Genomic DNA, 15532 nt, shown 5'->3' with positions numbered 1-15532 from the left:
TTAAGGACAACAAAGTCAATGTATTGGAATGGCCATCACAAAGCCCTGACCTCAGTCCGATAGAAAGCATGTGTGAGCAAGGTGGCCTACAAACCTGACTCAGTAACACCAGTTCTGTCCAGCAACTTATTTTGAGAAGCTTGTGGAAGACTACCCAAAATGTTTGACCCAAGTTAAACCATTTAAAGGCAATGCTACCAAATACTAAAAAAGTGTATGTGAACTTCTGACTTCAACTGTATATACACAGTATATATACAGTGTGTGTGTGTGTGTGTGTGTGTGTATAAACTCAGCAAAAAAAGAAACATCCTCTCACTTTCAACTGCTTTTATTTTCAGCAAACTTAACATGTGTAAACATTTGTATGAACATAAAAAGATCATAAAATCAACAACTAAGACATAAACTGAACAAGTTTCACAGACATGTGACTAACAGAAATGGAATAATGTGTCCCTGAACAAAGGGGGGGTCAAAATCAAAAGTAACAGTCAGTATCTGGTGTGTTCTCCAATTGCATTAAGTACTGCAGTGCATCTCCTCCTCATGGTCTGCACCAGATTTGCCAGTTCTTGCTGTGAGATGTTACCCCACTCTTCCACCAAGGCACTTGCAAGTTCCCGGACATTTATGGGGGGATTGGCCCTAGCCCTCACCCTCCGATCCAACAAGTCCCAGACGTGCTCAATGGGATTGAGATCCGGGCTCTTCAGTGGCCATGGCAGAACACTGACATACTTGTCTTGCAGGAAATCATGCACAGAACGAGCAGTATGGCTGGTGGCATTGTCATGCTGGAGGGTCATGCCTGCTGGAAGGGTACCACATGAGGGAGGATGTCTTCCCTGTAACGCACAGCGTTGAGATTGCCTGCAATGACAACAAGCTCAGTCCGATGATGCTGTGATACACCGCCCCAGACCATGATGGACCCTCCACCTCCAAATCGATCCCGCTCATTCCTTTAATGATAAACGCAAGTCCGACCATCACACCTGGTGAGACAAAACCACTACTCGTCTGTGAAGAACACTTTTTGCCAGTCCTGTCTGGTCCAGCAAAGGTGGGTTTGTGCCCATAGGCGACGTTGTTGCCGGTGATGTCTGGTAAGGACCCTCCTTACAACAGGCCTACAAGCCTTCAGTCCTCTCTCAGCATATTGCAGTCTGAGCACTGATGGAGGGATTGTGCGTTCCTGGTGTAACTCAGGCAGTTGTTGTTGCCATCCTGTATCTGTCCGGCAAGTGTGATATTCGGATGTACCGATCCTGTGCAGGTGTTGTTACACGTGGTTTGCCACTGCGAGGACGATCAGCTGTCCTTCCTGTCTCCCTGTAGCGCTGTCTTGGGCATCTCACAGTACGGACATTGCAATTTATTGCCCTGGCCACATCTGCAGTCCTCATGCCTCCATGCAGCATGCCTAAGGCACGTTCACACAGATGAGCAGGGACCCTGGGCATCTTTCTTTTGGTGTTTTTCAGAGTCAGTAGAAACACCTCTTTAGTGTCCTAAGTTTTTATAACTGTGACCTTAATTGCCTACCGTCTGTAAGCTGTTAGTGTCTTAACGACCGTTCCACAGGTGCATGTTCATTAATTGTTTATGGTTCATTGAACAAGCATGGAAAACATTGTTTAAACCCTTTACAATAAAGATCTGTAAAGTTATTTGGATTTTTACTAAATTATCTTTAAAATACAGTGTCCTGAAAAAGGGACATTTCTTTTTTTGCTGAGTTTATATATATATACACTGTTTTGACAAAACACTTTAACTGGTAAATATATATAGGCTATAAAAAGCTTATTGAGTAAATACTTAATAAAGTCACTGTCTATATATTTACTGTGAACAAGTGATGTTTACCATGCCTGATTAAACTTGCCATAGAACTTGCCTTTTTTGTCTCCTCACTGCTGCTATCGGAGAACCCAACGTCTTCAACAAGTACCCATCATGCCCTTCTCTCCCCATTCTTTTATTAGACCGTCTTGGCCCCTGGCTGTCACAAGACTGGAAGACTCAGGGCACATCAGTTCTGTGTTGGTCCCTAGCAACCGTCTCTTTGGCGCCAGGCTAACAGTGAAGGGCAGGGGAGTGAAACCTAAGATCAGCTGCTAAATATGTGCTAATGTGGCAAGACCACCAGGGCCACGAGCAGGCAGCACATGTTTGACTACAAATGATGTCATAGTGTGTTGTGATACACTATATTCAATGTACTCACGTGTACACTAGTCCATAATCATGTGCCTGATTGCTCAATAACACCTGGCAACCCATTATTGAGCAAGCAGCTTCAACCTTTCTGTCATTGTTTTTTTTTAGTTCAGCAGGTTGCTTCTGTTGTTGTCTCTTTAAGTTGAGTGCATTTACATGCACAGTCTTACATTGATTATATTTAATAAGCAGACAACATGGGAGGTAATGAAAAGGCTAGTTTTCTTTTATCTGGGTAAGGTCAAATGGTTGAATCATAAACCGATCAGCACATTTTTGCCCATTACCCTTATTTTGAGTTGCATGCAAACGTCTTTACTGTCATTCTTACTGGCTTATCCAATGTGCTCAAGTGTTGTGTGCATTACTGCCTAAATTTTGATGTCAAAAGCAGAGAATAATCCGATGATTTTTAGTCTCATGAAGTTTTTTTACATTGTCAGATTTTTGGAATAAGCTGATTTTTTTTGGAGTTACCAGTATATTGGTGTGCATGTAAATGCAATGGCAAACATGATTTGTTCTCTCATGTGCCATGTTACCAATTGCTGCATGATGCATTTAAAAATGCAACCACATGTTATATTTTCTACAGTATCGATATTACTCAGTGACAGTATTCCATTCTCTCTCTCTCTTTTTTTTTTAAAATTCGTAATGACTTGATACTGAAGCACTGATACTTTACACCGGTGCATAGAAAAATGCTATAAAAAAACACTTTAATCTTGTTCTCATTGATGTGTCTTGCTGGTTCATCTTTTTTCAGCTTTACCTCTTATGATCGTTTCTGTCCTCTGACGTAACCTATTTCAGATCCCTTACTTGTTAGCAAGTGCATTCCTCCCCATTGCTAACCACAAATAAACATGCATGTCCCAGCTCTGACCAGCTGTAATGGGTTTCAGTAACATGCTGAGTGAATGGCTGCAATAACAGAACCGTTTGCTTACTCTGGCCACGGGTGCAACAAGCTCCGTTTAGGGAGTGTGTAAGATTTGACTCTAGGTCCTCATATGTTTTTTTGTTTTTTTTTGTGGGGTCATGTTAAAGGCTCATTACAATGAATATGATGTGAAAGCTGAAATCTTTATATTTATTTAGGATAATGCAGTGCTGTAATAACTGCTATGCTTATGCAAACTTGGGTTAACTACTGGAAGTACAAACGTGCAAATAATATTTGGAACATATGTCAGTTTTATAATAATTTTTTGTGTTTTGCTTACTTTTTCTGAAGGATTTTCTCGTAGGGTGCCCTCTATAGGTCATGGGGCCCATGTCAGAATCAGAATGAGCTTTATTACCAAGTATGCTTACATATATAAGGAATTTGTCATGGTGTAAGAAGCTTCCATTGCAAGAGAATGCAGCATATATACTTACATACAAACATATACATTTAAACATATATACATATAGTAACATAAAAAAATAAGATATATCAGATAAAAAAGAGAAATATACAATAGCGCAATAATGTTGTTAGAATATTTTATATACAGACATACAGTTATGTGCAGGTGATGTAATGTATTGAAGAAGAGGTAGGATAGGTTAAAGAATATAACTGAGATATGGATATAAGTAGGAATGGATGGATTGAATATTGCACATGGTTGTATTGACCCAAAGGAAAGTATTTGGGGGCACTTTTAACTGGTTATGAGATGGATGGCCTAAGGAAAAAAAATGTTCCTGTGCCTGGCTGTTCTGGTTCTGCTCAATGCTCTGTAGCGCCGGCCAGAGGGCAACAGTTCGAAGAGGAAGTGTGCTGGGTGAATGGGGTCAAGAGTGATTTTACCAACCCTTTTTGTCACTCTGGATGTGTACAGTTCTAGCAGGGTGGGTAGGGGAGTGCCAATAATCCTCTCAGCAGTCCGAACTATCCTTTGAAGTCTTCTGATGTCTGACTTGGTAGCTGAACCAAACCAGACAGTTACAGAAGTGCAGAGGACAGACTCAATGACTGATGAGTAGAACTGTATCAGCAAACCCTGTGGCAGGTTGAACTTCCTCAACTGGTGAAGGAAGTACAACCTCTGCTGGGCCTTTTCAAAATTGAGTCTATGTGGGACTCCCACTTCAGGTCCTCTGAGATGGTAGTGCCCAGGAACCTGAATGACTCCACTGCTGCCACAGTGCTGTTCAGAATGGTGAGCGGGGTCAATGTTGGGGTGATAGTCCACTATCATCTCCACTGTTTTGAGCGTGTTCAGCTCCAGGTTGTTTTGACTGCACCAGACGGCCAGCTGTTCAACCTCCATTCTGTATTCAGACTCATCGTCATCTTGGATGAGGCCGATGACTGTCGTGTCATCTGCAAACTTCAGGAGTTTGACCCATATGGACTGCATCATCCATATGGCCTGTTTGCTCTATAAGCAAATTGAAGGATTCCAGAAAGGGTTCAGTGATGTCTTTCAGGTGCGCCAACACCAGTCAAATTACTTCTTGACCACAGACGTCAGAGCGACGGGTCTGTTGTCATTAAGTCCTTTGATCTTGGGTTTCTTTGGGACGGGGATGATTGTGGAGCATTTGAAGCAGCAGGGAACTTCACACATCTCCAGTGACCTGTTGAAGATCTGTGTGAAGATAGGGGCCAGCTGGTCAGCACAGGATTTTAGACAAGTGGATGAAACACCGTCTGGGACCTGCGCTTTTCTTGTCTTCTGTTTCCGGAAGACCCAGCACACATCCTCTTCACAGATCTTAAGTGCATGTTGAGTTGCAGGAGAGGGGAGGAGTGTGGTGGCAGGAGGTATAAATGTTTGTGTGCTAAAAGGGTTGGAGTGGGTGTGGGTTGTGTGACTGAGCTTTTCAAATCTACAGTAAAACACATTAAGGTCATCAGCATGTTGTTGATTCCCTACAGTGTTGGGGGATGGTGTCTTGTAGTTGGTAAATCTTTCAGGACTCTCCACACCGATGTAGGGTCATTAGCTGAAAATTGATTTTTCAGTTTTTCAGAATAACTTATTTCAGCCACTCTAATCTCCTTTGTCAGTCTGTATTTGGCCTGATTGTACAAGATTTTATCCCCACTTCTGTAAGCATCCTCTTTGGCCTGACGAAGCTGCCTGAATTTTTCTGTAAACCATGGTTTGTCGTTGTTGTATGTTAAATAAGTCCTAGTAGGAATGCACATATCCTCACAGAAACTGATATATGATGTCACAGTATCTGTGAGCTCATCCAGGTCGGTGGCTGCAGCTTCAAAAACACTCCAATCAGTGCAGTCAAAGCAGGCTTGTAATTCCAGCTCTGCTTCATTGGTCCATCTTTTTACAGTTTTTACTACAGGCTTAGCTGACTTTAGATTCTGCCTGTATGTCGAAAGAAGATGAACCAGACAGTGTTCCTAAAGCTGCACATGGGACAGGGCGATATACAGGTGCATCTCAATAAATTAGAATGTCGTGGAAAAGTTCATTGATTTCAGTAATTCAACTCAAATTGTGAAACTCGTGTATTAAATAAATTCAATGCACACAGACTGAAGTAGTTTAAGTCTTTGGTTCTTTTAATTGTGATGATTTTGGCTCACATTTAACAAAAACCCACCAATTCACTATCTCAAAAAATTAGAATATGGTGACATGCCAATCAGCTAATCAACTCAAAACACCTGCAAAGGTTTCCTGAGCCTTCAAAATGGTCTCTCAGTTTGGTTCACTAGGCTACACAATCATGGGGAAGACTGCTGATCTGACAGCTGTCCAGAAGACAATCATTGACACCCTTCACAAGGAGGGTAAGCCACAAACATTCATTGCCAAAGAAGCTGGCTGTTCACAGAGTGCTGTATCCAAGCATGTTAACAGAAAGTTGAGTGGAAGGAAAAAGTGTGGAAGAAAAAGATGAACAACCAACCGAGAGAACCGCAGCCTTATGATTGTCAAGCAAAATCGATTCAAGAATTTGGGTGAACTTCATAAGGAATGGAGTGAGGCTGGGGTCAAGGCATCAGGAGCCACACACAGACATGTCAAGGAATTTGGCTACAGTTGTCGTATTCCTCTTGTAAAGCCACTCCTGAACCACAGACAACGTCAGAGGCGTCTTACCTGGGCTAAGGAGAAGAAGAACTGGACTGTTGCCCAGTGGTCCAAAGTCCTCTTTTCAGATGAGAGCAAGTTTTGTATTTCATTTGGAAACCAAGGTCCTAGAGTCTGGAGGAAGGGTGGAGAAGCTCATAGCCCAAGTTGCTTGAAGTCCAGTGTTAAGTTTCCACAGTCTGTGATGATTTGGGGTGCAATGTCATCTGCTGGTGTTGGTCCATTGTGTTTTTTGAAAACCAAAGTCACTGCACCCGTTTACCAAGAAATTTTGGAGCACTTCAGGCTTCCTTCTGCTGACCAGCTTTTTAAAGATGCTGATTTCATTTTCCAGCAGGATTTGGCACCTACCCACACTGCCAAAAGCACCAAAAGTTGGTTAAATGACCATGGTGCTGGTGTGCTTGACTGGCCAGCAAACTCACCAGACCTGAACCCCATAGAGAATCTATGGGGTATTGTCAAGAGGAAAATGAGAAACAAGAGACCAAAAAATGCAGATGAGCTGAAGGCCACTGTCAAAGAAACCTGGGCTTCCATACCACCTCAGCAGTGCCACAAACTGATCACCTCCATGCCACGCCGAATTGAGGCAGTAATTAAAGCAAAAGGAGCCCCTACCAAGTATTGAGTACATATACAGTAAATGAACATACTTTCCAGAAGGCCAACAATTCACAAAAAATGTTTTTTTTATTGGTCTTATGATGTATTCTAATTTTTTGAGATAGTGAATTGGTGGGTTTTTGTTAAATGTGAGCCAAAATCATCACAATTAAAAGAACCAAAGACCTAAACTACTTCAGTCTGTGTGCATTGAATTTATTTAATACACGAGTTTCACAATTTGAGTTGAATTACTGAAATAAATGAACTTTTCCACGACATTCTAATTTATTGAGATGCACCTGTATGTATCCTTTATTGTTGTGTAGCAATGATCCAGTTTTTTTCTGTTTTTGGTGGGGCAATGTGCTCTGTATTTGGGCAGTTCACGTGTGAGATTTGCCTTGTTAAAATCTCCAAGAATAATAATATTCTTGGAGATTTGTTGCTCCGTGTCTGTGATCTGATCAGCCAGCTGTTACAGCGCTGCATTCATGCACTCGTGTGGAGGAATATAGACACACAAGAATACACGAGGAAAACTCTCGCGGCGAGTAGGAAGGCTTACAGTTTATGAAGAGCGCCTCTAAATTAGGACAGCACATATTCTTCAGTGTTGTTACATCTGTACACCAACATTAGTTGACGTAAAGCACGTTCCACCGCCTCTTGTTTTCCCCACGGTGCGATCCACTCTGAACAGCTGGAAACCCGGCAGATGTAATGCGCTGTCCGGAATAGCTTCAGTCAGCCAGGTTTCCATGAAGTACAATGCAGCAGAATTTGCATAGTCCTTATTTTTGCGGGTGAGGAGAAGTAATTTCTCCGTTTTGTTTGGAAGAGAGTGGAGATTCGTAGATGGATGCTTGGCAGCGCGGCTTAAAGGCCAGTGTGCTGGTTCACTTCCCACATTTGCGTCTTTTAGCGTGCTTGTACAGCACCGCAGCTCCTCCGACTAAAATGTCCAACAGAACATCCGAATACTCAAAAACCGGTAAAAGATTGTCTGGCATGTGCTGCCAAATATTTAGCAGGTCGTCTCTGGTAAATCTGATCAGAAATAAATTACTAAGCACAGGACAAACAAACAAAAACAGCAAAAGAAATGGTCCACAGCAAAAGAGCTCCACACCGAGGCGGCCATCTGACTGTACATCTTACTGTACATGCGCACTGGTAATAGACGTGCACCGTTACAGACCGCCATATGTGCTCTTCTGATTCTAGCTCAGTGTGACATTTTAGCTGAAAGACACATTTGGACACACATTGCAGATGTTTTCTGATGGTGTCCATGCACATGTCATGCTTAACGATGGGTGCTGCTAGCAAGCATTACTCTGAAAAGTGTCGCTGAGGATGCTGATGGAAGACTGCTTGCTATGCTGATGTGACAAAAGACAGATGGGTGTTGAGACTGTGCGTGTGTGTGTGTTTGTGTGTGGCACTTCACACTGCAAAGTCAGGAGTCTTTTTCACTCGGCTAGCGTAGCCACAGGAGCTGACCAAGCACAGCTAGCCTATGTTCCTATGCACAGCAATAATTTCTTTGTTTGTGTGGAGCATGTATATACATGGGCACATAAACTGTCTTAAAAGTAAACACGTGTTGACAAGACCATGTTATCTACAGTGGCATGCAAAAGTTTGGGCACCCCTGGTCAAAATTTCTGTTTTTGTGAATAGTTAAGTGAGTAGAAGATTAACTGATCTCCAAAAGGCATAAAAAAGATGAAACATTCTTTTCAACATTTTAAGCAATATTAGTGTATTATTTTTATTTTGTACAATTTTAGAGTGAAAAAAAGGAAAGGAGCACCATACAAAAGTTTGGGCACCCCAAGAGATTTGAGCTCTCAGATAACTTTTACCAAGGTCTCAGATTAGCTTGTTAGGGCTATGGCTTGTTCACAGTCATCATTTGGAAAGGCCAGGTGATGCAAATTTCTAAGCTTTCTAAGCTTTATAAATACATACTCTGACCCCTCAAATCTTGTCCCAACAATCAGCAGCCATGGGCTCCTCTAAACAGCTGCCTAGCACTCTGAAAATGAAAATAATTTATGCCCACAAAGCAGGAAAATGCTATAAGAAGATAGCAAAGCGTTTTCAGGTAGCCGTTTCCTCAGTGGCAGTTAACAGGAACTGTGGAGTTCAAGTTGAGGTCTGGAAGACCAAGAAAACTTTCAGAGAGAACTCCTTGTAGGATTGCTAGAAAGGCAAATGAAAACCCCTGTTTGACTGCAAAAGACCTTAAGGAAGATTTAGCAGACTCTGGAGTAGTGGTGCACTGTTCTACTGTGCAGTGACACCTGCACAAATATGACCTTCATGGAAGAGTCATGAGAAGAAAACCTTTACTGCATCCTCACCACAAATTTCAGCATCAGAAGTTTGCAAATGACATCTAAAAAGCCTGATGCATTTTGGAAACAAGTCCTGCAGACTGATGAAGATAAAATATAACTTTTTGGCCGCAATGAGCAAAGGTATGTTTGGAGAAAAAATGTGCAGAAATTTATGAGAAGAACACCTCTCCAACTGTTAAGCACGGGGGTGGATCGATCATGCTTTGGGGCTTGTGTTGATGCCAGTGGCACAGGGGAACATTTCACTGGTAGAGGAAAGAATGGATTAAATTAAATACCAGCAAATTCTGGAAGCAAACATCACACCATCTGTAAAAAAGCTGAAGATGAAAAGAGGATTGCTTCAACAACAGGATAATGATCCTAAACACACCTCAAAATCCACAATGGACTACCTCAAGAGGTGCAAACTGAAGGTTTTGCCATGGCCCTCACATTCCCCCGACCTAAACATCATCGAAAATCTGTGGATAGACCTCAAAAGAGCAGTGCATGCAAGACAGCCCAAGAATCTCACAGAACTAGAAGTCTTTTGCAAGGAAGAATGGGCGAAAATCCCCCAAACAAAAATTGAAAGACACTTAGCTGGCTACAAAAAGCTTTTACAAGCTGTGATACTTGCCAGGGGGTGTTACTAAGTACTGACCATGCAGGGTGCCCAAACTTTTGCTTCGGGCCCTTTTCCTTTTTTGTTATTTTGAAACTATAAAGGATGAATATAAAAAAAAATTGCTTAGTAAAATTGCTTAAAATATTAAAGAAATATGTCATCTTTAACTTTAAGCCTTTTGGAAATCAGGCCATCTTTTGCTCGCTTAGCTATTCACAGCAACAGCAATTTTGAACAAGGGTGCCCAAACTTTGCCACTCTATCTGTCTATCTATCTGTCTATCTATCTATCTATCTATCTATCTATCTATCTGTCTGTCTGTCTGTCTGTCTGTCTGTCCGTCCATCCATCTGTCTGTCTGTCTGTCTGTCTGTCTGTCTATTATCTGTCTGTCTTTCTGTCTGTCTGTCTGTCTGTCTATCTGTCTGTCTGTCTGTCTATTATCTGTCTGTCTTTCTGTCTGTCTGTCCATCATTCTGTCTATCTGTCTGCCTGTCTGTCTTTCTATCTGTCTATTATTTACCTGTCTGTCTGTCTTTCTATCTGTCTCTCTGTTTCTCTCTGTCTGCCTGTCTATCTGTTTTTCTGTCTGTCTATCTATTAATCTTTCTCTGTGTCTGTCTGTCTGTGTATTATCTATCTGTCTGTCTGTCTATTATCCATCTGTCTGTATTTCTGTCTATTAAATGTCTGTCTGTCTGTTTGTTTGTCTGTCTGTCATTCTGTCTGTCTATTATCTGTCTATCTGTCTTTCTGTCTGTCTCTTTATATCTGTCTATCTGTCTTTCTATCTGTCTCTGTCTGTCTGTCTGTCTGTCTATTTTCTATCTGTCTGACTGTCTGTCTGTCAAAAAATGCGGAAAAGGTAGCAAGCAGGCCGCATTGCAAAAAAAAAAAAAAGGTGTTTGATGATTTATAAATGGCTTGATCCTAGTAGGAGGAACTGAGCTTTGTAGATAATCTGTGATCCACATTTCAGAATCTCACAGATACACACACAGCATTTACCACAGAGAATCAGACAGAAACAAGACAAGCAACCCAAATCACATGAAAGTGTACAATGCTGTTCAATGATCTAACGGTGTAAATAAATTGGCCTTAAAAAGTCTACAGGCCACCCTAGTGCTTCCTGAACTCATAACACCATCAGATAGTGCAGTGTTTCTCAACTGGTTTCTCCTTTTTAAAAGTTGATAAGCTATTAATTTTGCTATACTAAATGTGCACTGTTATATTTTTTCCTGGCATTTTATTATGTATGTTTAGCATTGTTTTCCAGATAACCCATGAGTTGAGAACCACTGAGCTAATCTTTTGAATATAGTCTGATCTGCATGTATGATATGACCTTTCATGATATATAATGCTAAAGATAATATAAAGATAATCAATTCTTTCAGACTGATCTGAGACCTCCTTGTCACATTTGTTCAGTTGTGATAAATAGCAGACCCTCTTCGCCAGTTTGTCCCCCTCTGTTGGGAATGCTGGGACTGGAACACCCGTAGCCCCAGGCTTCAGCAATCCTCCTTTGCTCTGCCTCTGTGTCTCTCCTCCACCCTGGTGCAAATTAGAACCAGATGAGGTTATTCTAGGCAGCTTAATCCAACCTCTCTGGAATGGCCCGTACAGCCCATTTTACTACATGGCACTTAAAATATATGGAGTTTTAGAGTGCGCTTGACTAAATAAGGATAGAAGGTGAACATTTTCCATGTTGAAATTCTTTTGTCCTGTTGAAAATTACAGGTTCATAATCATAGTGTATAAATCTGATTTTCCACATAAACCTCCCTTATCATGTTTTAAAGTCATAAACATGGAAAATGTTGTATATCATGTTTTCTGTTAAATTGTTTATTCAGAGATCAGCAGATAATTTAGTTATATTCTCTTTATTCCTATACAAACTTGAAATTATTTTTGCTATTATCTTGCAGTTTGAATGTATATAGGTGTAACATATAATATTGCATAACACAATTATTTTCACTTTTATTTACTTCAGAATATATAAAGTAGAATGTACAGTATGTAGGCTACAGTTCTGCTCTTGGAAACGTAGTTAACTTGCTACAACTTACCTCAAACAAAACTCTAAGTGTCATTCAACAATTTGATGCCACTAGCCAAGCAAACTTTGGGAAATTTAGTGACTTGCTCTTGCTCTTTACCTTGTAAACACAACTATGTTTTGGTTGTATATCTAAAATTGACAAAGGGCTTTTGAGTGCTTGAAAAGTACCATGATTTGGCTCCAATACTGAAAGCGTAGTTTGTTCACACAGATAATTAGCTGTAATGTAGATAAATGTTTTTTGGAAGTTAATTTTGTAAATAAGTTTTGAACTCATCACATGGTTGTTGCACTGAAAGCAAAAGTGAAGTAGTCTGGCCATTACCTACAAAACCAGGTGATTCCCTTCCACCGATATAGTGTGTGTGCAGTTAAGGAAGTCTGAAGGGTAGGTAGGTACTCAGTTCTGTGTGCATAAATGAACATTTGCAAGAGAGGCAGTCTTCTATGGAATGTGCCATCTCAGTTCTGCCTCGCGTCCAGCTGCTCTTCTTTTGCCCAAGCCAACAAAGAGGTTCATTGTGCTGAACTTAGAGCACTAGTTTACTTTAGCCTCAGAAGTCAGTCAAGAAGGTATATTAAGACCTAAAATGTATATATATTCTCAAATAATCCTTTATATGAACACTGAAAGCAAGTCAAATGTTTCTAATGTGACTTTTGTTTTGTGACTGTTATGACTAGGAGAAAGTGAGTTGGTGGGGTGTGGATGGAAAGACTGCTGGGTAGCAGAAAGGACATTTTGTGAAGGATTAAAAAGAAAAATAAATTCTCAATCAATACAGTAATGCATATCGCGGCCCCCTTTGGCATGTCGTGGTGCCGTTTTGCGGCCCTCTTCAGCCTGTCGCGACTAGTTCGGCATAACACGGCGGCCCGTTTCAGCTTATCGCGTCCATTCGGAGTCGCGTTACGACATCCATTCTCATATGTATTTTAATAGCAAGTTTATTTCTTCTATAGTGATGTACAGATTCTGAACGATGAATATATGTTGAGTTGAGATGAGTTTGAAATGCACTTTATGTTGATGCATATAGCATAATAATTCAGATATTAGAGAAAGTTTTTTTTTTTTTTTTTTTTTAGTTAAGGACCCTAATGAAAATGAACCATTGTTTTACAACAGTAATACTGTAGTTTCCATATAGTAACCTTGATTTTACTATAGTATTGTAACCATGACAGTAACCATGTTAATTTTGTGGTTACTATGATTTTACTATAAATACAATGTTTAAACTGTGGTTACTGTAGTGAAACCATGGAGATTTGTAGTGTGGGCAAATCTCTTGAAATGTCTGTTACCAAATAGAATATTTTTACTTGGGATTTGGCAGTAAAAACAAATTTCCCCCTGAACATAACAAATACCGAACCGAAACCATGACCCTAAAACCGTGATATAAACCAAACCATTAGAAATTTGAACCATTACACCCCTAGTATCTACACACTTTCTTTGCTTTGGCCCATAATAAACAATTCTTCCGCCAAGAAACACCCATTAATCTGACTGTAGGCTGTTTACGGTTGCCAAACAACGTAGCGATGGCACATTCATTTTGAATTCAATTGATGTGGGGTCACAGGTGTGTGACACATTCATGGCTTCGGAATTTATTCATCCATTCAAAAATATCCACTTTCCATTAGAATGCTTATATCTCTCACAAACAAGGTGTTCGAGACAGCGCTCACACTTTGACCTCGCTGATGTAATGAGATCATCATCGAGAGCAGATCTTCTTCATGTGAATGGCCATATCTCAGCCTGCCTCATGATGTGCTGATAAAGCCCATCAACTCACTGTTACTGTCAGCACTCTTCGTCCGGACCAGCACTGCTCATACTGCAGTACAGTGACATCATAATGTCACATTCACTCCTCCAGAACTTCAATTTGTGTCTTGTTTTCCATTATTTATACATTTATATCTAATTATGGCTTCAAAGGCAAAAACAAATATAGCATTAATATGCTTACACAACAATATATTTGGCCCACATACTCACTATAGTCATATTCCTAAAGTCATAACTCTATATAACAGGCACTGCTAAAATGTCACCGGCAAGTGCTACCTTGAATCAAATCTTCATTGGTTTTGAGGTTTCAGGATTTTCTGTGGTGTATTTGAGCTTGGCTTTCAGCTTGGAGCAGAATGTGTTATTCTCCCCCAAGTGAGTCATAGTCAGATGAGTTCAGTCAGTATTTATTGTGACATGTTGCCTGGCAGTGTTTGTGGCCTGTTTTAAAAGATGAAAGGAAGGCTATTTGATCAGGGGAATTTCTATTAGATGTTACTCTGTCTAGTGTAGTGTCAGTACTAGGTCATCTCCAGTCACCTATTTTCGGTCATTGCTCTCTCTTTCTCTCACCAAGAATAAGAATGAAAATCACTGCTATAATAATGGTTAATTCATCACACGGGAAATAGAAGATCAAGTCGAGCGTGCTACATTGAAGGATACAGAGGTATCGGCAAATATCAGATCTCTGGCTAAGAGAATGGATATACGTAAGATTGTATCGTGATGAAACTTGTGATGTCACCTGCATTAAAATCAGTTGTGAGTCGAGTCTCCTGTTCTCTGTGCATGAGGAGCGCTATTTGAATGACACCAGGAGTTGCCACCTATGCAGAGCGTTCCAAATCGGTCTCTTAATTGCTTAATCGGGTGTAAATCACGTACACAATGTAACTGATTACATACATTTAAAAAATCCAGTTAAATAAAAATAATTTACTGATGAAATCAAATCAGACATGACATTTGACATTAGGATTATATTTCCCCATAGCATTATTATATGTAATATTCAGCATTATACAGGATATAGTATATTAATAATATTGATTAACAATTGAATCATTAAACCTCTGTAAACTGTTATTTTCTCTCACGCAGAGCTCTGTGTAATGAAGTAATTTCCATTTGTATGTCCACGCTACGTAGTCATAGGATATTGCGCGTATTGGATTGAGTAGACACTAAAATAATGAAAAACTAAAAACTAAAAAAAATCCAATCTCCATGATGTGCAACGTCACATTTAAAATTACATTTCAAATGTATATCCTCTTTTTTTTTGGTGTTACTGCTAGCTTTATCAATTAGCTACACGAGTCCATGTTCAGAATGAGTGCCCAAAACATGGCTTTTATATATTTTAAGGAACTACACAAGGTGAAATGACGGTAAAACCTTCAACACAAGTTGCTGGCGTCTCCACAGAAGTTTCGGAAATTGTCATTTCAATTTTCAGTTGTGAGGCTAGTACAGTATAAGCAGTATGTTTACTACAATATGATGTGGAATAGCGAATGCAAAATTGGACAGACCTTTAGGCCATGTCATCACGAATCCTTTTCTTAAAAAAAAAAAAAAAATTTACAGTTTCCAAACGTCATTGTTTTCCAAAAGATGCAGTTATGGAGAGTGTTTTCGAAAGTCACCATTTTCAGTGGCGGAAAAAGTTTGAAAACTCAGTTTTCAGTTTCCTAAACCTCATAATTTTCTAAAGTATGTGGTTCTGGATGGCGTTATCAAAAGTAAATTTTCGGTGAGTGTTT

The 15532-nt window shown here is 40.2% G+C and overlaps 1 protein-coding gene across 3 annotated transcripts in view; it reads left to right on the top strand.

Annotated features, from left to right (window-relative positions):
* Positions 1-15532, top strand: part of LOC127416044 (centrosomal protein of 85 kDa-like) — a 102713-nt gene that overhangs the window by 41818 nt on the left and 45363 nt on the right. The gene's annotated exons all lie outside the window — the stretch shown is intronic.

This window comes from Myxocyprinus asiaticus, chromosome 25, assembly GCF_019703515.2.
Source record: "Myxocyprinus asiaticus isolate MX2 ecotype Aquarium Trade chromosome 25, UBuf_Myxa_2, whole genome shotgun sequence".
In the NCBI taxonomy this organism is placed as follows: Eukaryota; Metazoa; Chordata; class Actinopteri; order Cypriniformes; family Catostomidae; genus Myxocyprinus; species Myxocyprinus asiaticus.
This window is presented reverse-complemented; position numbering and strand designations above follow the sequence as displayed.